The sequence below is a fragment of the Meles meles genome, chromosome 7 (assembly GCF_922984935.1).
Source record: "Meles meles chromosome 7, mMelMel3.1 paternal haplotype, whole genome shotgun sequence".
NCBI classification, from domain to species: domain Eukaryota; kingdom Metazoa; phylum Chordata; class Mammalia; order Carnivora; family Mustelidae; genus Meles; species Meles meles.
In genome coordinates, this window is record NC_060072.1 from 32,151,952 (window position 1) to 32,174,754 (window position 22,803).

Below are 22,803 nucleotides of genomic sequence, written 5' to 3' on the forward strand. Positions count from 1 at the left end.
TTCTCAGGCTGCCTGGGTGGCTCAGTTGTTAAGCATCTGCCTTCGGCTCAGGTCATAATGCCAGGGTTCTGGGATCAATCCCTGCATTGGGCTTCCTGCTCTGCAGGGAGCCTGCTTCTCCCTCTCCCAGTCCCCCTGCTTGTGTTCCTTCTCATGCTGTTTCTGTCAAATAAATAAATAAAATCTTTAAAAAACATAATAATTGCTGGATTCTGAGTCAACAGTAATAAACAATGCAGCCTTTCATAACACTATTTACTATTATCTTTTTTATTAATTAATTCTTATTAAAGTAGAATTAACATACATTGCAATATTAGTTTCAAGGATTTAATATAATGATTCAGCAAATCTATACATTGCTCAGGGCTTATCAAGATAAATATACTCTTAATCCCCTTTTAAGTGTCTGGTTTTTTTAAAAAAAGAAATACATTTTTAAAAAAGGAAATAAATTTAGAATCTGTAATGTTGCAAAGTCTTTCCTAATAGAAGGTACGTATAGGTACTTTTCATTTATTCAACAGATAGGTATTGAGAATAGCTCTCTGTAAGGTATTGTGTAATAGGTAGCAGACACCAAGATGAATGAAGTGTGGCACTTGACTTCAGGAAGTTTAAGGTCTAGAGAGGGAGATATTCTCGTAACTATGATGGAAGGTGGCACAGTAAATAAGATGGTAGGCTTAAAATGTAAAATAACATATTTCATAATTTATTAAAATCTGCATGTAGGAAGGAAATGAAGGGGGTAGTCACATCCCTGTCTTCTAATTCATCCAATTGTAAGTTTTCTTTTTATAAAATGATACCGCTCAGGTATCATTTTATACCACACAGGATTTGAAAATTGTCTTGTGATAGTCCAGCAGGAAGGGAAGAATTGATTAGATTTAGAAAAGGCTGATATTCCAGACATCAAACATAAGCTTCAAAGTGTCTTTCTTAAAGAGTGTTGTTTACATATATTTCAATGCTGCCAGTGTTTTCTCTTCGTTTCCTAAAGATATAGATTTACTTCTTTTACTGAAGGATCTGTAGTGTTTGGTGTAATAGTGCCTAGTTTCTTTTTTTTTTTTTTCCATTTTATTTATTTTTTCAGCGTAAAGTGCCTAGTTTCTTTATCAAGAATAGTGTGGGGCGCCTGGGTGGCTCAGTGGGTTAAAACCTCAGCCTTCAGCTCAGGTTATGATCTCAGCATCCTGGGATCAAGTCCCGCATCAGGCTCTCTGCTCAACAGGGAGCCTGCTTCTCCCTCTCTCTCTGCCTGCCTCTCTGCCTGCTTGTGATCTCTCTCTCTCTCCCCGTCAAATAAATTAAAAAAAAAAAAAAGAATAGTATATAATAAGTAGGTGGAAGCTGAATTACTGAGAACCTGCCAATGGTATTTCCACCAAAGGGCTCATATTCTTTTTTTCTTTTTTTTTTTTTTTTTTTTTTTTTAAAGATTTATTCACTTGACAGATAGAGATTACAAGTAGGCAGAGAGGCAGGCAGAGAGAGAGAGAGAGGAGGAAGCAGGCTCCCAGCCAAGCAGAGAAGGGCTCATATTCTTGCTTCGACCTGTGCCTGGCGTGGTTTTTTTGTATTTGTTTGTTTGTTTTGTTTTGTTTAAGTTCAGTCTTTCACCTCTCTGCTCAAATACCATCTTCCCAAAAAGTTGTTTGTGAACTCCTGCTGAAACATTCTCATCTACCTGCCATATCAACTCTAATTTCTTTACTTTGTTTCCTTTTCATCTTAGAATTTCTTACATTGCAAGGCTGTATTGTTAACTATTTTGTTTACCTTTTAATTATTTCTTGTCCTTACTAGAATATGAATTCTGTTGAGGCATGAACTGTATTCTTACTGCATATGACATATATTAGTCTTCGTTAACTATGAGTCAATGTGTAGTATATATATTTATCTGGTTAAAAGTTAATAATCTAGGCTGGAATGCAATCGCATGTGGGCAACTAACTCCCCAGAAATTCTTAATCTCACACATCTTTCAAAAACCTCATTTCAGCATTTTATTAAGAACACAAATTTCTTCCCAGAAGGAGGTTATGAATCCTGTGGCACACAAAAAAACGTTCTTTCCCAGATCAGGTTAGAGATTATTTTTCCTCGACAGAAGTAAAAGACAGCCAGCCACTCAGTATGACATATCTAGAATGGGTGAGGCTGACCTGTTGTCTAGTATGAATTTAACAGGTTGGTCATGATCTAGAGCTGTCCTTCAGTTTTCTTACAGACCAGACCAGTCTTTGTATCCACAACAGAAATGTATTTATCTCATGGGTGTGGACTTTCTTACTTTAAATTAGGAGGCCAGACACTTGGATTATTTGGCCCAGCATATTCTCTCAGAAAGCGTGCTACTGGGAAATCAAATGATAATCAAAGCAGCCAGAATCAGAATAAGAAATTAGGTGATTCATGTGTTTGCTAACATCGATTACTGATCATCTGATGTATCCATTTCCATAATAAAGTATTATGGCTAAAGCTTACTCAACTCATTCATGAGGTAATCTGCAAGATTAGAAATGTAGTTTAAAGGAAGATATAATGACTGGGATTTAATGTAGTCAGTTAAAAAATCTTAAATTGGATAAAAACTAATTAGTGTACCATAGGACAATAAACCCATAAGTTTTGGTGTTATTTTTTTCTATGGGACAGATAGAAATCATTGAATATTATCAATTTTCTTAATTATGACATAGAGGTTTTTTCCTCCAAATTAGTATAAATGGTAAATCAAAGTGCCATTTGCTAATATCAGATAATTCTTGGGCAGACTTGTTAGACAATTAAAAATTCACATGCACCCACAAAAATTCACACACACACAGGGGAAAGTGTGAATACTTTCTCCTCATAATATGCTTTTGTATGTGTATATGTGTGTGTGATTTCCCTTTTCCATGCTTGCCAGGCTTGCTATGTCCCTTTCTTATGGACTCATTTCTTTATAGTGTATGTTGATACTTTCAAGCAGTGGTCATGGGTAACTCTTAGTTGCCTGGGGGTTGAGAAAGCTGTTCAGTCACTTTTAATTGACTAGGTAAACACTTCCCTTAACATTTGACTCCTGCTTTTAACTCTCAGAAGATGATTTTATAGGCTTTAAGTTCTTGGGAGATAGTTCATTTTAACTCCCAGTTACTTCACATGGGATTGGATACAGTACTATAGAGAAAGTCGGGATGGACATGGGAAAAACCCAACACAATTTTTGAGGGTAGAGTTGGACTAAACATGATTCTGATATTGGGCCTAGGGAAATGAAATCAGGGGAACATTAAGGGAAAATAAAAATTTGGAGAGGAAGACAATTTAGGAAGGAACTTAAGTTAAATTTCATTTAATAAACTATCTCTGAAAATGACATGTAGAAGAGAATATGTAAGTATAGTTATGACATTCAATAATGTATGATATCAAAGAAGTACTATGGTGAGGAAACATCTCAAGTTTTCAAAGAAAAAAAAAACTGCTTAGGGACTAGTTAGCTTCAGGTAACTCTATTTGGTGGTAGTGTGAATGGGATTTACTTCTGTTTCTTTATGCTTTTCTTTGTTCTCCAAGTATGGATAGGGATTATTTTTTTAAGATTTTATTTATTTATTTAAGAGAGAGAGAGAGAGTGTGTGAGTCAAGAAGAGGGACAGAGGGAAAGGGAGACCCATATTGCCCCTGAGCAAGGAGCCCAATGTGGAGCTCCATCCAGGGACCCTGAGATCATGACCTGAGCTGAAGGCAAATGCTTAACCATCTGAGCCACTCAGGTGCCATTTGGATATGAATTCATTAACTATGGAAGACAGAAGTAATAAATGTTATTTAGTAAGAGTTCCTTGAGTCTTTTTGATAAAGCATGTGTCCAAAATATGGCAAAAGGAAAGTCTGTTTATTCAGTATATTTTAAATTACTCTATATGTGTATGGAATTTGTACTGTATTTGGAAACATTATTGAGACCCTTCAGAAGAAGATTAATGATGCAAGAAACACAAGTGATTTTATACATTTGTTTCTACACACACATGCAAATTTTGCTTTCAGATGTGTAATGTGATAAACATTTTTTTTTTCAAAACTAAAATGTAGTAGAAAAAGAGTATACATTCTTGGATATGGTGGTAGGTTTTTACTTTTGATTTTGATGAAAAATGTTAAAATACCTTTTATTAGGACACCTGGGTGACGGAGTCAGTTAAGTGTTTGCCTTCAGCTCAGGTCATGAGACCAGGGTCCTGGGATTGAGACCCGCATCAGGCTCCCTATTCGGCGGAAACCTGCTTCTCCCTCTGCCTGCTGCTTCCCCTGCTTGTGCTCTCTTTCTCTCAAATAAGTAAATAAAATTTTTAAAAAAATTATCATGCAACATTTAACCTTTAATAAGTAGGCCCATAAGTTATAGATTCATAATGAAAGTAGATTATATTTTATTTTTTCTCCATGAAATTAGAGATGAACATGCTTTTCCCCATGCCATATTTCCACCTTCATTTGCAATTATCTGTGTATGTTATTTTCCAGTTTTACCTTTCTCCATAAGAAAAATGATTCCTAAGACACAAATAAGATGCTCTAATACAGACTTAAATACATTCAAAGAGGAAGATCCAGTAATGATGAGAGAAAAAACTATGTATATCTGCTTTAAGCAGTACAAACAGATGGTCATCTGATACTTTCTAGTAAAGTTTCTAAAAACATAGAGGAAAACCAATGAATTAATTACCTACTGGGTAAGGGACATTAGGCATTGGGGTAAAAAAAGGCCAGTGTGATCAGTCTTTGTAGGATACTGTACCTGATGCCCCAGAGATGCCTTGAAATCCTAGCTCCCAATGTGCTCGTATTTGGAGATGGGGCCTTTGGGAGGTATTTAGATTTAGATGAAGTTATGAAGATCATGATTACATGATGGCATTAGTGTTCCTATTAGAAGAGGAAGAAACCAGAGTTCCTTCTCTCCCTACCTTGGGAGAACAGACCAAGAGGTTGGCTGTTTATAAGTCAGGAAGCTGACTCTAGCCAGGAACTGAATCTGCTGGTACCTTGATCTTGGACTTCCAAATTCCAAAACTAAGATATAAATTTCTGTTATTTAAGCCATTCAGGCCATGGATTTTGTTTTGATAGCCCAAGCTAAAAAGACATCTTGAATCCAAAATTAACCTTCAGCTCAATTCTCTATGACCTCCAGCTCTGTTAGTTTATTTCTATGAAAGTGCAATCTCCTTGTTATCATACTTAAATCTTTATAATAAGCCCCCCCTTTATTGGTGCTTTTTGGAGTAAGACCAATTCCTTCAAAACAACACAAAATAGCTCTAACAAAAGATATTAAGTTCCAATTAATTAAAGAAAATTGTTACAATCTGGTCCTACAGACATGTTAGAAGTGATCTAGAGACGGCATTGGTATAATTACAGACCAAACCTAAAATAAAACAGTTTATAAAAACTTCCTTTTACATTTGACACCATTTTCTTGGTCTATTGTTTCAAATGTCTAATAACTTTATGTGTAAGGAGACAAAGCCTTAGTGATGCTGAAATAGTTTTACCAATTTGTCCAAAAAAATAATATTCTGGCTTAACTTGATTTTAAAAAGCCAGGTGGCTATAATACTTTACCTTTATAAATATATCAGAATTATAATATGCAGCTTATTAAACTGCTCACAGGTGTTTGGCAGAAATGATAGCAGTTTGCTTACCAGAATGAGGTACAGAGTAACAAAACAGGGACAGCACAACCTGGCAGATTTCCTGGGATAGCAGAGCGTGTCAAAACAGCAAAAATGCCCAAATAGTCCTGAAGCTTTATAAAACCATATTTCTCTGAAAACTTCTAAAATGTTCTTAGCTCTGTATTTTTTAAAAACAAAATGTCAACCAAATGAGATTTTTCAAACAAAATACACAGTGATAAAAAAAATACCAGCATTTGCATGGAGTAGCAAAGTATGACCTTCTTTCTCACTGCACTGTAGAACTTTTAAGTACCTGAATGATTATAAGAAGGATGTGATAACAGTTTTCTTCTTGGAAACTTTAAAACCCTTGCATGTGAAACAGCATTTGATAAATCAGTATTATTATGCCCTCCTTATCAGGTCATGCCAGGTTGCTGCTGTCTCCTATCTTCTCTGAATGGCAATGGCTCTCCCCAGTCTACTCCTAAATATATCTTGTAATAGTTAGCATTACAGATCATCTCATCTCTGTCACCAGATGGCCCCCAAATCAGCCTCCATGTTGATTCCTATCTAAAGCCTCCCCAGCCCTTAGCAGAGTGTCTAGCCACAGTGGGCACTATATATGTATTTGCACAGTGTTTGATGAACATAATTTTTTGCTAGGTAATTTTGCCAACTCTGTAAGAATCTTGACTATATTAGTCAGATAGCTTACAGTCAGACCAGATAATCTTTCTTTAAAGTTGTTTTATGTCTCTAGGTTTAAGGTAATTTGTTATATAGTCCTAGCAACAGGAACAGAAAATAAAATTAGGTTCCCTATTAAGGAGAGGCTTAATTGAAATATCTCAGTGCATATGTATATATTTTAATGGGAATTTTCACCATGTCAGAGATAGATATTGTAAGTCTATTTTCCCTGAGTATAAATTAAAGCACTTTTCTTGTTGAGAGTAATACAAAGATTCTTAAAATTAATTACATAATTATGTATATCAACAATAGCTGCCAGATTAGAATGTCAATGCAGTATTAACTTCACTGCTGTGCCATTGATTAAAGTGAAGGAATGGGATAAGCTATTATGGAAGGGGTTGGTATATAAATTATTTGAAGGTGAACACTGGGTACTGATGTAGGAAAGATGATGTTAGGGTTTGAAGCCAACAGCCAAGAAAGAATTCTTGAGACATCTTTGGTGCAAAAAGGTGATTTTATTAAAGCATGGGGACAGGACCTGTGGGCAGAAAGAGCTGCACCAGGGTCATGAGGAGTGGCCTGTTTCATACTTCCAGGTTGGGAGGGGGTTAGGGATAGCCTAAGTGTGGAAGGATTTGGAAGCAAGGCTTCCAGGACCTTGAAGGGCTAGCTATTTTTGGGAAAAGGTCATGTCTTACTATCTAATAAAACCTTGGTCCCAGGGTGCCTGAGTGGCTTAGTTGGTTGAGTGTCTGCCTTTGGCTTAGATCATGATCCTGGGGTCCTGGGAAGGAGTCCCACCTAAGGCTCCCTGCTCTGTGAAGAGACTGTTTCCTTCTCTGCCGCTATGTCTCTCATGAATAAATAAATAAAATATTAAAAGAAAAAAAAACAAACACTTTAGTCCCTTCGGATGTTTATCAGTGGGCCATATGCTTGGGAAATGATTGCCAACACATGTCTTCGGGGATTTAGAAATAAAGGAAGTTTCCAAAGGAATTTTTGTTTCTTATTTTTTTATAAACATATAATGTATTTTTATCCCCAGGGGTACAGGTCTGTGAATCGCCAGGTTTACACACTTCACAGCACTCACCATAGCACATACCCTCCCCAATATCCATAACCCTCTTTTATACATTAAAGTAGATGTATAAGATCTGGTTTGGGGAGGGGGCAGTCAGGTTAGGATTGACTTTTGCCCTTAGCAAAGTGTTAACATTTAGGCAGTTGAGTCCCTAGAGGATTGTCAGTCTGTCTGTTTCAAGGACTTGTCAATGGGCTGTAGCTAGTAAGGGAATTTAATAATTTTTCTTTTGCCTTTGTTTCTCACATCAGGTACCTCAAATATATATCTGTATATGAATATAGGTATAGATCTCCTCACTTGCTTAATTGCTTATAGTTAGATATGACCCAAGTTACTTGGCAAATGTGATCTCTCGCTACAATGAAAGAATTCAAGGATCTGGACAAAATCCAGATCCATAAAATGTGATATGAAAAGTCTTAAGCTTAGCACTGATGATAAATGACATAAACACCCTAGAATTTATGCATCCTCACAAGAGTACCACTATAACATAATTCATCTTGACACATCGTGAACTGGTCAAATTAAATGCACTAAACAGAAACAGTTACAAGAAAAGCAGTGTACAACCTAGTTAGTCTATATTGTGCTTGGCATTTGTGCTGTGGTTTAACATGAGAAAGATCTTTGTCCTGTTTAAGAACTGTTGCAGTTGTTTTTCCACTGAAGTTTATACTTTATCAAATTGATTTAAAAATACTCATTCTTTTTGTATAGACGTTTACCAATCTGTTATATGACCACATGAAAAATGGACCATGCCAGTTTTATATATTAACTTGAAGTAAAATGTGGTAAAAGAAACAAAACTTTTCTGCCAAAGGCGTAGCTGTTTATTTTAAAATATCTATAAATAAAATAGAGTATACCATATATTAAAACTCCATTAACATATTTTGAGGGTTGTTAATTTATGTGGGAATAAACAGTAAGTTGACGCAAATTATTGTAAAAATGATAATACAATTTAAACTTAATATTCTTTACTACTCTTTTAATTTTATGTAGTACAGTGAATTTGTTTTTTCTCTTTTAAAAAAGGAAAAATTCAGTCTTCTTTTGTTTTTTCCAGTTATTTCTTAAAGCCAAGATTTCATTTTTTAATATTTAACACAACTTTGAGGTGTTTTTCTAATTATTATTCTATCACTAAGTAAATTTCAGCACTAATATTTAATATTTTGATATCTTTGAGAATATACTGTGACGTAATGTTGACTTAGTGATTGAATATGGTTGCATCAAGTTAGGTGTATCTTTAAAGTCAGCTGAAGTTGCTCTGTTCTTTCACACACACACACACACGCACACACACACACAGACAACACACACACCGGCATGCACACACTAATAAATTATAGCATCCTGAGCCACATCTTTGTCCAATGACCTTCCCTAGGTTTTAGTAAATTCTCAGGGGCTTGTGATTTCATGGCATATTTGACTTCTGATGCTGCTGAAAATCCTTTGTGTCTTACCTCCTGAGGGTGTTCCTGTCTCTTTTCTCTGCCCTAACTTGAAAGTCAGCCCTGTTTCCCTTGTTTACACAAATGCAACACAAAACAAAAACCATCAGAAAACATTTGCATTTTGTGATCTGAGATTTCAGATTAATGAAGGGGTTTACTTCACCGCAGTGCCAACAATTTAGAATTAGAAGCAGACACCACCATCTTTAAACTACAGTTGGATAATCCATCAGGAGGAATTATGAGACAACTTTACCCATAGTATCTCCAGATTTATGCCAATCTGACTGGCCCCTCTCCTCTTTTCATTCTCATCTTCTCTCTGTATTCTCCACTTGTCCCCAAGCCCTATTTATGTTTATGCACATAAAAGTATTCATTTTATGTAGAACAATTCACTTCTTTTAAGCATATGACCTAAGTGCCGAAGAAGTCATCCATGCATTCATTGATGATCTTGTAGTGTCAGAAGAAGCTTCCAAATTATCTTTCTTCAAGAGTACCTTAGAGTAGGTCATTTTGTATGAGTAGAACATAGACAATAGAAGGAATTATTGTCCCTTGCACAGTCATCTGGAATTGTAGCATGGTCGAAGGGCAGTGTATACACTTCCATTTATGTATTTATTCATTGAACAGTTAATGAATTAATACTTATTCAGTTACAAAGACAGGTGCTAGGAATTCAAAGTTGAATAAGATCTAGCTTTTCTCTCCAAGGAATTTAAGGATTCTTCTGAGAAAATAGAGAGTAGAGGTAACTACAATTAATGTGATGAGTAAGAGATTCAGAGCAACATGCAGCACAAAGGGAAACAGAAACTTGGCTGGGCCAGAATACATCTACACGGGAGGCACTGAGGTGAGGATCCAGTGGGGAAAGGGTATCTTCAGGAAGACTGACCAGAAAAAAATAAAATAAATAAAATAAAATGAAAAATTGTCCGAATAGATGATACTGATGAGGGAGCAAAAGGCAAGCTGAGGACAAAGCAGAAGGTGACACCTCACAGACACCACCCCCCATGAGATATATATGACATTCTTCATGCTCCTGGCTGCCGTAAAGCTAAGGAAAGGAAAAACAAATAGTTAATTTATAGAGATCACAATCTCTCTCTGTTTATAAACATCTTAGCAATCTACGAGAACAAAGCATTTCTGTCAATAACCTAGCTTCCAGAAGGAAATGTAGATACAATTAAATGTCCTTATAACCTGCAGCCCATTGACAGATACTTGAAACTGGCAGAGTGTAATGTTTCTCCAGGAAGCTCCCAACTATCTTCGTGTTAATGCCTTGCTGGAGGGGAAAACTAGCTTAACTTGACAATGGCAAGGCCACTGGTATCCTGTGAATCTTCTTTAACAAATGAAAATGATTTTGAAACCTCCCTTTTCCTTACTTCCCCCAACTCCCAAGTAGATAATCAGCTACCCCTCACAACCCTGGTGCAGCAGCTCTTTCTGCTCAAAGGTCCTGTCCCCATGCTTTAATAAACCACCAATTTGCACCAAAGACGTCTCAAGAATTCTTTCCTGGTCATCAGCTCCGGACCTCACCCTACCAAACCTCACCTGTATTCCAAAATCCCATCAATACATAAGAATGAGATGGAATAACTTAAAAAAATTTCAAGACACAGAAAACAATTTGGGCAAATTTGTCGAGAAAATGCTTGAGTATTAGATAAAAGGGGAGGAGTGGCCAGAGAAGGGGATGAAGGGGTAGGTCAGGGGTGGTTATAAAAGAGTGTGTTAGCCATTAGCAGTAATTTTAAGTTAAGAAAAAATATTGATAATTTTGAAGCAAGAAAGTAATTCAGAGGCTTTTTTTTCCCCCTCAATAAAATGTTTACCTTTATTAGAATTTAAAGATTTTTTAAAGGAAAACTATAAATGGGATATATATTTTTTACTCAACTGTGCTTCAACATGTTAAAAGTATTATTCTGAGAAGGAAACATTTTTCTGCTATAAAATCTACCTTTTATGACCAAACAGAACTGTCCCTTATATATATGAATAGAGCGATCCCATTTAGAAATCCACTTTAAAATAACTCAGGTCTTTGAAAAAACCAGGTGTCTTTGTGAACTTTCCTTTAGCTTTCTGGAGTGAGTTTTTAAATGGAAAGTGACCTCGAGCTGCGAAAACTTAAAACTTCAAAAAATTCTACAAAGCCAACATTTCCATGAGAGGTAGTGGAAAAGCTATGCAGTAATTTTCTGCCCCAACACATTCTAGTGACTTTCAATTTTTTTTTCATTTTACAAAAAAAATATTTAATTCACTTCAACTATTATTTTCAACTTCCATCATGAATTCCTTTGAAACTATTTTATTTGGAACAAATAGCTCATAAATTCTTTTATGTGGATCTTTTAAAAAACTTTCAGTTAGCTTTAGGATTAGCAATGGTAGAACCAATGCTGTTCTGCATAAATAACTTGAGGATAGCCTTCATTCTTCATTCATGTTCTGACATATTGGTATGGAAAATGAAACCAGGCAGCCTTTCAAAACCAACTGCTCTGGCAACCAAACCTTTGAGCATAGATTGATCAAACTTTGCTAAAAAGTCATAGGTGCCAAGAGGCAAGTATATTTTAATGAAAGAAGTTTTATTTCAGTGATCTTTTCTCTAGCACCTATAATGCCTCATAATGCTTAGTCTCTCTTTACTATAAAGCACCTGTTAAAAAGAGGTGCCAAAGTATAAATACGGGAGCACAAAAATTGCCTTTCAGAGCCCAAAACCCATGTGGTAATGCAACAGCTGGCGATAGAATCAGTGATCTGAAAGTCATTTGGAGTCTTAAAATCTGCTTTTATGGGGAAAAAGGGCAGAGTTAGAACAATAAACTGACTAAATGCTCTCTCATAAGGCCAAATTTGACGTTGGGACTGACTAGGATAGATTTACTGCCATTTCCATAGGAACTAAGCTGGTGGAATTTTGAGAAAAATATATATATATTTTTTAAAGATTTCATTTATTTATTTGACAGAGAGAGACCACAAGTAGACAGAGAGGCAGGCAGAGAGAGAGAGAGGGAAGCAGGCTCCCTGACAAGCAGAGAGCCCGATGCGGGACCCGATCCCAGGACCCTGAGATCATGACCTGAGCCGAAGGCAGCAGCTTAACCCACTGAGCCACCCAGGTGCCCCGAGAAAAATATTTTTCATTCCCTCCTTACACCTGGATGGATTTTATTTCATCTTTTTATCTGGGTTTTAGTCCTGTAGGAATAAACATATTTTCCATATTTCATATTTCTTATTCATTATTAAGCAAAAGAAAAAAAATGCATTTGGAGAAGCATTTTCCTTATACATTTATTTGCCTGTTGTAGTTCTTTGCCTTTGTGAGGTTTTTCTGACAAATTAATGAGGTTATTTTGCCTGACCAATAAACACAATAAGTTCTGAATCTTTGAAGCTGGAACCAACTTTTAAATTATCTTTTTCAGTGATGTTCTAGTTATTCCAGGGTGGCAGACATTATAGGGATGTATGGGTGGGTGAGGGTGACCAAGAAGGACATAATAATTATGGTTCCAGACCATTACTGCCACACTGTCCAGGATGATGAACTTTTGGACCAACATGGGTCATGCATTTACCAATTTCTAAACTAAGGGAAGTTTAGTGGTACACTAAATACGTCCATGAACAGCTGAGGTCCACAGCTGTGGTTATGAGTCTGCGAGCAGATTCAGAGCTTGTGCCAGGAGGAGTATCACCCACATAACTGAGAATACTCTTCAATTCACTTACGTGTTTTTCTTTTTCTCAAGCAAGAATTTCATTTTTTTTAATGGAAATGATTTACAATTTTATTTCCAATTCTTAGCTCTTAGAATATAAAATACAATTAAATATTGTATAGTAATTTTCTATCTTATAGAATTGCTAATCAAGCAAGAATTTCTTGATGTTGTTGATCTACATTCTGAAACAAGCTATTTCTCTCTCTGTATATGTCACATGGCTATCATTAATTAAGATAGGCAGGATCAAGTGATTTACAGCCCTAGTGGGAAGAGAGAAGCCATCTCCAGGAGAAAAATAGGAGATACTGAATTCAGAAGTACAAAGCTATTCTTGACAATTACCACCTCTCAAATAAACTATGCATATACCTCAAAAAATCAAAATACAATCAAATAGCCATCAAAGACATAGAGGTTCCTTAAATACCAACTTGAAAAGGCTAAATACTGTATGACTTCAATTACATAACATTCTAGAAAAGATAAAACCATGGAGATGGTAAAATGACCAGTGGTTGCCAGGGACTGGGAGTGAGGAGACATGAACAGGTCGATCATAGAGGATTTTTAGTGATAATGCTCTTTATTTAGTGGTAATTCTCTGCATGATAACTATGATGGATACATGCCATTATACATTTGTCCAAACATATAGAATGTACAACACCAAAAGTGAACCCTAAGATAAACTATGGACTTGGGATGATTGTCATGTGTCAGTGTAAGTTCATCACTTGTAACAAATGTACCACCCTCCTTGTGGATGTTGATACATGGGAGGGTGTGCATGTGTAGGGGTAGGGGATATATGGTAGTCTCTGTATCTCTCCTTCAATTTTACTATAAATAAAAACAGCTCTGAAAACATGAAGTTTTAATAAAAAATACAGTCAGTTCAAAAATAAAACAAAATATGGTTTTATGCTACAAGTACTTACAAAAATATTTCAAATTTAGTTAATGTACTCTGTGGGGGAGGCATTATAATTTCTGTGTTAAGCTTGAGAAAGCCCTGTAGAGAATGCTCTACAAAGTTTAGTTTAGTGCTGAAGGTCATAAAGATGGCATGCCATAAAATAGGTATGTCCATTTAGGACTCCAAAACTCATGTTCTTTTTATTGTAACCCAATACATTAAAGGTACCATCATTTTGAGATTGAGGAAGAACAATGGAGAGGATCAGGGAAGGTTAGAGGCAACTTTCTTAGAGTTGAAAATCGATCTGAGTCTTTAGGTATTGGCCAGGTTATCAAGGTAAGCAGTATGGTTGGAGAAGAAAACCCTCTGGGCAGAAGAAAGGACATGAGGATGGTCATAGAAACCTCGCTTTTTAGTGTTGTCAAAGCAAAATTGCACTGGGCAGAGCTAAACAAGCAAGAGATATCTTATTCAGGCTATTGCAATAGAGTAGAGAGATTGAACCCAAATTCCAGTGACGCAAAAGGTGGAAGTGAGCACCTTTTGAACTCTTTAGTGAGTTCAAAATTACAGAAAAATACTATAAGGTGTTAAGGGTGAGATTGATTAATGGGATGTGCCTAGCACATAGAGTTATTCCTGAGTTTACAAATGTTTTTCTCTGTGATCAGGCCATCTGAGCTGCTAACTGAGAGAATGATCCTAGACTCCTTCCCTCCCAGAAACTGAAAAATAGAGTTGCTGTCTCCTTTGATGTTTCCATTTCAAAGAGTTGGTTTCTGAGCCCCTGAGAAAGATACTTCCTGGGTTGTAAAATTGCAAGAGGCTTGGAGAACATTTACAAATATTTCAAAAGGACAAAGAAAGAATTTACATTTGCAAGTGTTCTAAAGTAAATGCTCTAAAGGGTCTGTAGTGAGAAGAAATCTGTCTTAAGTTTAGTCATGTTGAGGGGAACATCAAAGTCATTGGTATATCAGAATCACTGATGTAATTAAGAAATATAGAGCTTGGGGCACCTGGGTGGCTCAGTGGATTAAGCCTCTGCCTTTGGCTCAGGTCATGATCTCAGGGTCCGGGGATTGAGCCCCACATGGGGCTCTCTGCTCAGTGGGGAGCCTGCTTCTCCCCCTCTCTCTCTGCCTGCCTCTCTGCCTACTTGTGATCTCTCTGTCAAATAAATAAATAAAATCTTAAAAAAAAAAGGAATATAGCGCTTAATATAGAGTTAAGAAATATAGAGCTCTAGGTCCCACCCCCAGTGATTCTGATCTTATTATATTCACCTTTCTCCATACTTACTTATTTAAAGAATGGTATTTTCCATGGTGTTTGAGGGTATGTGGCAAGGGGTATGAGAAGAAACTGAAAGGATGAAGGAACTAGGTCATCTAGGACTTTGTGTATAACACATGGTTGGGTTTTATTATCTAGGTCAGAGTTCTACAAAGTATGGACTTCCTGTATCAGAATGACTTGGGTGGGATACCTGGGTGGCTCAGTTGGCTAAGAGTCTGCCTTCTGCTTGGGTCATGATATCAGGGTCCCAGGATTGGGCACTGTGGTGGGTTCCCTGTTTAGCAAGGAGTCTGCTTATCTCTCTGCCTACCAACCCCCCTACTCCTGCTGTCTTTCTCTCTCTCTTGCTCACTCTGTCTCTATCTTGGTTAAATAAACAATAATTAAAAAACAAAAAACAAAGAATCACTTGGAAAGCAGATGTCTAGTTGTCACCATAGAACCATAGTTCAGAACCTCTGTGGTCACACTGGTGATCTGGAGATGAACACTTCATGTTCATTTTGTTTCCTTTGGTTTTTTTCCAGCATAGTTAATACCATATTATACATTAACCTATAACTTAAGTGTTTCATTCTTTTATTTAAAGACAGGCTGCATAATAATTTTTTATATTGATGTATTACAGTTTACTGAATGGCTCTCCTATCCTTAAATATTTAAGTCATTTCTAAATTTCTTTTTTTAAGAAATAGTGCTTTAATAAATAAATTTGTGTGTGGGGGGGATTTTGTTTGTTTGTTTTTGTTTTTTTAATATGACTTCCTAGTGAGATTCCAAGAAGCAGGATTACTAAGTCAAGGCCATAAATATTTATAAAACTCTAGATTTCTAAATTGTTATGCAAGTAGGCTATATAAATTTATTCATTTAATAACAGTGTACAAAAGAATCAATTACAAAGAATTATTGCTGACATTTAACATCATACTCACAAAATCTTTTCCTTCTTTCTTTCCTTCCTTTCTGAATTTTAGATTCAGATTTTTTGTTTTATTTCTGGGGTGTTCACCCTTTTTGTGGTTGTTGTTATTGTTATTGTTGTTTCCATTGTACTGACTCTCTAGACACTGACATTTGCCCTCCAATAATGTCATATATTTTTCCCCAAGTATTCTGTTTATTTTTTTGTTACAGTGGTGAAATTTTGATACACTGGTTGTTTTTAATTTTATTCAGTTTGTTTTATCAATAATTGCTTCATGTTTTCTGACTTGGGGGTTATTATATCATTTTCTTTCTTAGCCTATGTTTCTCCTTTGTCTTCATTTGAGCATCTTTTTCTGGGGAGGGATGGAGGTGGGAGTGGAGAGGGTGTGACTTTTTGAAATAAATGTATTCATTTGTTGAAACACACTACCAGAATTGCCTTGTGATACCATCAGTTCCACTTGCCTTCTAGTATGTTGTTTTCCATGTGTCAAAGTCTCAATAAAAAGCAGGATACCAGTACTCTTAGACAGGCTGCATGTTGGCCTTCTGAAAAGCAATATCTGTATAACAGAGGGAGAGCTGCCCAATTTTTTCTTTGGCACAGACCCTAGAACTCTGATCAGGGGCAAAATGTTAGAAAGGGGAAAGACATCTATTACAATCTCTTGGTTTCTTTTATATGGTACAAGAAATGTGACATAACTGATATTCTAATTTCAGTTTTATGGACATTGCTCTTAATGGAACTTATCCCTAGAATCTGGCAAATGACTTCTTGTCTTTCAGTCTTATATTTGTTATGTTTTATTTTGCTTTTGAAGTCTTTATCTATATTTTAATGGGAAATTAAAAGAAGCCAATTTATAATTATTAGTCAAACATGATTTTAAATGGAAATTTGTGTCATTCATCTTTATCTGACCAGCAGATGGGCTGTCAGAGGATTTTTCTCTTTCCCTTATTCCCTTAGTAGATGTTGAGTCTTGCTCTCAATCTGAAACTGGAAGGTTTAACAGAGAACAATATCTCTTTTTTCTTAAAAAAGAAAAAACAAAAAACAAACAAGTCTTCAGCTAGTATAGCTTTGAAAAAATTAAACAAATCTTCTTTTGTGCTCCATCGTTTCTCTCTGGCCCTCCCACCTCTCTCTGTCTCTCTGGTGCCTTACTTTCTCTTTTTGGTTATTTAGTTGCCTAAGATCTCACGCCTTCAAAAGTAAGAACAATGAGTTAGAGTGTGATATTGCATAGTTTTTTCTTCCTTACAATTTCCAGAGATTCCTATATTTGATGTTCACATGTTGTAAGCACATGTATACAAATTTACTGCTTAATAGTAGCAATTGGTGTAATTTGAGCAGTATTAGAGCAAAGATAATTACTACTAGTACACACACACAAACACTTAAAGTGGTTAAAACATCTGCCTGATTTTCCTCACAGTCTTTTTTTTTTTCTTTTTGTAGAAGAAATTATCTTCTGTTGTTGCAAAGCATTTGAGGATTGAGGTGTTCTGCTTAATTGAGTATGATGGTTAAAAAAAAAAAATCTACAGCTGGATTGCCAATTAAAAAAAATGGGCCACTGTATAATTCATACAGAATACATTAAACATAAACATAATGTTTGCTGAAACCATCCTGTTCATCATTATGATTTTCCCCAGTCATTTTAATGTAGTAATTTAAATACTAGGAGACCAGAAAGTAATTTCTATAGCAAAGAGGCATGCTTATATCTGGCCATCAGTATCTGTGAACTAATGCACGTGAACCATTTAATGTGTTTCTCAAAATGTGCTCTGATACCACCTGCATTGGAGTTATCTAAGATGACTTTTAAAATATAATTTCCAGCATGTAAGGGACAATTTTCACCAGCCCAGGTGATTTTCAGATTTAGGATATCACTGAAATTGGGATGAATTTACATCAGTGATTCATACGAATCATAATTGCTTAGGTCTCTTTTGCATTCCTTATGTCAACTTTTGAATAGTTTTGACATTTTCAGTCTGTAGGATCTTTAGTCTTGTCTACATAGAGCCCTATAAAGCAAATAACTAAATGATAGATTTAAGAACTGGTATTTAGCTTTATTAGTTGTCTAAGCACTTATATATTATAGTCTCTATTGTAGGGGGCGAGGAGTTTCAGATCAATTCGTAGGTATATGGTAATACCTTTGATGATACTTGTGCTGACTTTGGTTCCAGCTGCTTATTGCATTTGGTGCTTAAGAAATTAATTTTTTTGCAAGAAAGTACAAGGCTTATACTCTATATATGAATAAATATAAATAATTTGCATTTCTTGAAGGCAGTTATAATTAAAAATATATCTGAGTAAACTGAAATGGACATAATTCTCTATTTTTTTAAATGTATCTCCTTTGGGATTATTTACATATCATTGTAAATTTTTACTGGAATACTTAACTTTGTCTCTGTTGATTCTATAATCCATGTAGTTGAGATGAGCTTATTAGTGAATGGTTTAATTAATTTAAACATGATACCAGTAAGACTAAGTTTCTGGGTTTGCTTTGTATTCAGGAAAGTGAGAATTTAAACGAGGAAGAAAGAACTGTTTTACAGTTATATGGCTATAACCTTAACAATGTATTGTCCTGAATACATTTAATATACATATGTTGATTGTTTATGTATCATGAAAATTCAGATTATTAGCAAACAAGTGCTAATTGTTTATTTCCATTAAAATTGTAAATTTAAGAATAACTATTTGATATAAAATCACTGATATGTTTTTGAACAGAATTCTTGGAGCCAACAGAACACATATTAAATAAGAAAGGAAAATCATGGGGTGCCTGGCTGGCTTAGTGGGTTAAGCCTCTGTCTTTGGCTTAGGTCATGATCTCAGGGTCCTGAGGTCGAGCCCCATCAGGGAGCCTGCCTCCCCCTCTCTCGCTGCCTGCCTCTCTGCCTACTTGTGATCTCTCTCTCTGTCAAATAAATAAAATCTTAAAAAAAAAAAAGAAATGAAAATCATAGGTCAAAATTACTAATACAGATGCATGTTTGTATATAAAATACTAGCAAACTAAATCCAGTTATGCATTAAAACACATACAGACACAATTTAGATTTAACTCCATGAATGGTTAGATGGTTTAACATTAGAAAAGTGTCAGTATTATTTTGTAGAATACTTTGGAATAAAAGAATAATAAATTATTTGAAGAATATTATAAAATCTTAATTGAAGATATATAGATCTGAAAAAAATGGAAATAGATTTCATTCTTGGATGGCAAGACTGAATTCCAAAAATATTGTTTTCCAAAACAACAACCACAAGAACAATAATGAAATAATTCAAAGCAATCCAAGCTAGAATTTCAATACCCTTTTTATTATCTCTGTATTTCTCCTTTTAGAGTTAGGTAGAATAAATTAATATTTAAATGACGAACAAATTCAGGAGGATATCTAGAAGACGATGAAAATAAAAATAATGGCATAACTTCAGAACTTATTTTAAAATCTAGGCAATCTGGTCCATACACTTTTGGTGTAGAGATAAGAAAATAGTTTGGTATCACCAAAGAGAGAATCCAAAATTAGAAATAATGATACATTTGCCCTGACTTCTGACTCAGATGCTCCTTTATTTGAAATTGATGAAAAGATTCACAAGACACACTATGTTCCAAATTTATGTTGCTGAATCAGGGTGCAGTAGGCAATAGGGCTCCTAGTGGATCAGTAACTGCAGCAGATTTCAGAGTTTGTCAAACTCAGCTTACTGGCCATTCCACTACTTGGAACACACTTGGTTGCAAGAGATGTGTTGGAAACTTGCATGGAATAATTTAGTTCAGGGGGCTACCAACTCCATCCTTATTGATTTTATTTGTACTTACCACATATTTTCTCTGAGAAAACTTGTCAACTCAATTTCCTCTAATTGAAGCTGTAGATCATTCATTTAGGCATTTCACTGTTGACAATTATTATGATGACTGGGTATAATCTAAATATGCTATATTTATCTTAATTTAGCACATACCAGGCAAATCCAAGATCATACCTCCAGACATCTCTGGGGTATAGGAAGGTTTTCTTAATCATCACTCTTGATACATTAGACCGGTAATTTTTGGGGGGAGGGTGTTGCTGGGAGAGGGATGTCCTGCGCATTGTGGAATGTGTAACAGAATCCCAGGGCTCTCTCCTCAGGTTGTGGAAGCCATAAATGTGCCCAGAGGACAAAATCACCCTTATTTGGCAACTACTGATTTGGCATAAAAGTTCTATTAACAGCTTATCCTTACATTTTATAATAAAAGTTAACATTTGACAAAAGTAATAGTTTAATTCAGTAGGAAAAGGATGGATTGCTTAATAAATTGTGCTAACACAACAGGCTATCTGGGGAAAATAAAAATGGACTCATTTGCCACAGAAAATGATAAAATGTAGAAGGACCATGTAATTAAATATTAAACATAACATAATCAAATACTGTGAGAACTATAGGTAATAATACACAAAATATAAAAGTAAGAGAAATCTTTCTAATTAAGACTAGAAATTCATGGACCATTAAGAGGAAGGAAAGACACATCGACCAATATTGTGATTTTTAAATCCAGCATACCAAAAACACAGTACACAAAGTTTATATACAAATCAAACTGGGGATAAAATACTAGGATATTGGTAACAAAAGGTTAATGTATATAACATACAAACATGTATTTAATATACAGATTGATAAGAAAAATACAAATGTATCTGGGCAAATATGAATAAGGTTTTTGGAACAAATCCAAAAGGCCAGCAACCTTATATATAGATACCTAACTTTAGCAGTAGTTGAGTAAATGCAAATTAAAGTAATAAAAAAGTATTATTTGTACTTTCCATATTGTTAAAAATTAAAGCAGTAATAAAAACATTACTACTATGACTTTATAGGATCATATCTCTATGGATTTGGAACAATGAAGGTTTTTTTAACATGCCATTAAAAACAAATCATAATGGTATGTATAGCTCATTAATTTTAGTGCACTAAATTTTAAAATTATATAAAAGAAAGACTACATAAAGTTTTAAAAAGGTAGAAATTGAAAAAAGATATTTACAGAACATGTAATAATACCAAGAAAAAGGTCAGTGTTCAAAATTCAGGAATGCACACACAAATCAATAAGGAAAAGTTACAAAGTCCAGTAGAAAACCTAGCAAATGATATGAACGGGTAATGCACAGAAAAGAAGCTTTAATGGCCAAATCCAGTGATAGAGGCATTTGACTTTACTAATAAGATACAAAATAACAGAATATGGCAAATATTTTTTTCTTCTGTCAATTTGTTTGGGACAAATTGTGCTCAGAGACTGAGATGTATCTTTGCTGATAATTTATTTAACACAAGTTCACTGTGGGAATTATAATTAATAATAATACTATTTTACAAGACCAGTGCTCTAACCCCTGAGCTATAGGGCCTAATAATAATACTATTTTATAAGCCAATAACATGCCAGATAATGTCTCTTCATAAGCTGATAGAGAAATAAACTGTAAACCAATAATAGATTAATTACACTGTTATGCTGGGAAAGGAGAAATGAAAGAAATAGAGTCCAAATTTGATTGAGGTATACCTTTCTGTGAGTTGGTTCTTGGTAGTCAGTGCTGTTAACTAAAAGCTGGGCATAGATTGCTGTCTTGGGTCCCTCTCTGCTGGGGCACACAGCTAGTGGGCAATGGCACCAGTGTTGGCAGGCAGGGTGGGCTGCTCTGAAAGTTATTACTGGAAAGACCATTATGCAATTGGCACCACTTCCCCTAGGATTAATCTCACCAAGGCACAAACAGATAACCCCTCCTTTTCCTGAGACAGTTGTATGATTTAACACTGTTGCCAATTAAAAGTAGCCTGGCCAAGGGGCATCTGGCTGACTTAGTACAGCATGCAGCTCTTGGTTGTGGGGTTGTGAATTTGAGTCACATGTTAGGTGTAGAGATTACTTACAAATAAAATCTTTAAAAAGGAAAAAGAAAAAAGTAGTCTGCCAAGATAGGAGCAAGTGTCTCTAGATCTTTAAAGAGCTATTCAGATCAGCAAAGAGTAACCTTGCCCAGATCTAACACTCTGAATGAGTCCTCACAAATTCTTGATATTTAAAGTTTAAGTGTCCATTATGTTTCTTGCATATGTTCTTGTTGATAAGACCCTCTTCTAAATACTGATCTTCCAAATATTCTTATTGATAAATTGCCAGTACCCATGAACTGTTGAGCTACTGAGAACTTACTGACAACAATAAATGTTGATACAAAAAATCCTGATACATCTTCCTTAAGGTAAACAGATTCACCCTTAGATTAAAAAATCTTTAAGTTATAAACAAATGGATTTGAAATCATAGCAAACCAATACACAACAATCCACTCTGTTACTTCAAATCACTTATTTATATGTATCCAAAGGACCTAATGTCCTTGACAAATATAAGTTGACATATATATATCTGTTCACCCTGTGATTATAAATCACTTATTGCCTTTAAGCACAATCAACTATATTTTGTGTGTAATTTTCTTTTGACACTTTTTTTTTTACAACATAGGTTAATAACCAATATAAGCAACCATACTCCTAGTGTTATTAACATAAGAATAACAAAGAACTCTTTAACATAGTACCGTATGCACTCACTAAACAAGGAAGAGTGAAGCTTCTTAAAAGGCTGTTAAACTTCCTTGACAAGTACATTTTCAAGTAAATACCATTTTTATAAAACTCCAGAGGGTACAGTCTTGCATAGCATGATCAAGTACATGTTCACATGCCATAACATCAAAATTGAAACGACTGTCATAATTTTAGGGAATGCATGTTTTGTTCTTTTTTCAATTCCTCCTAATT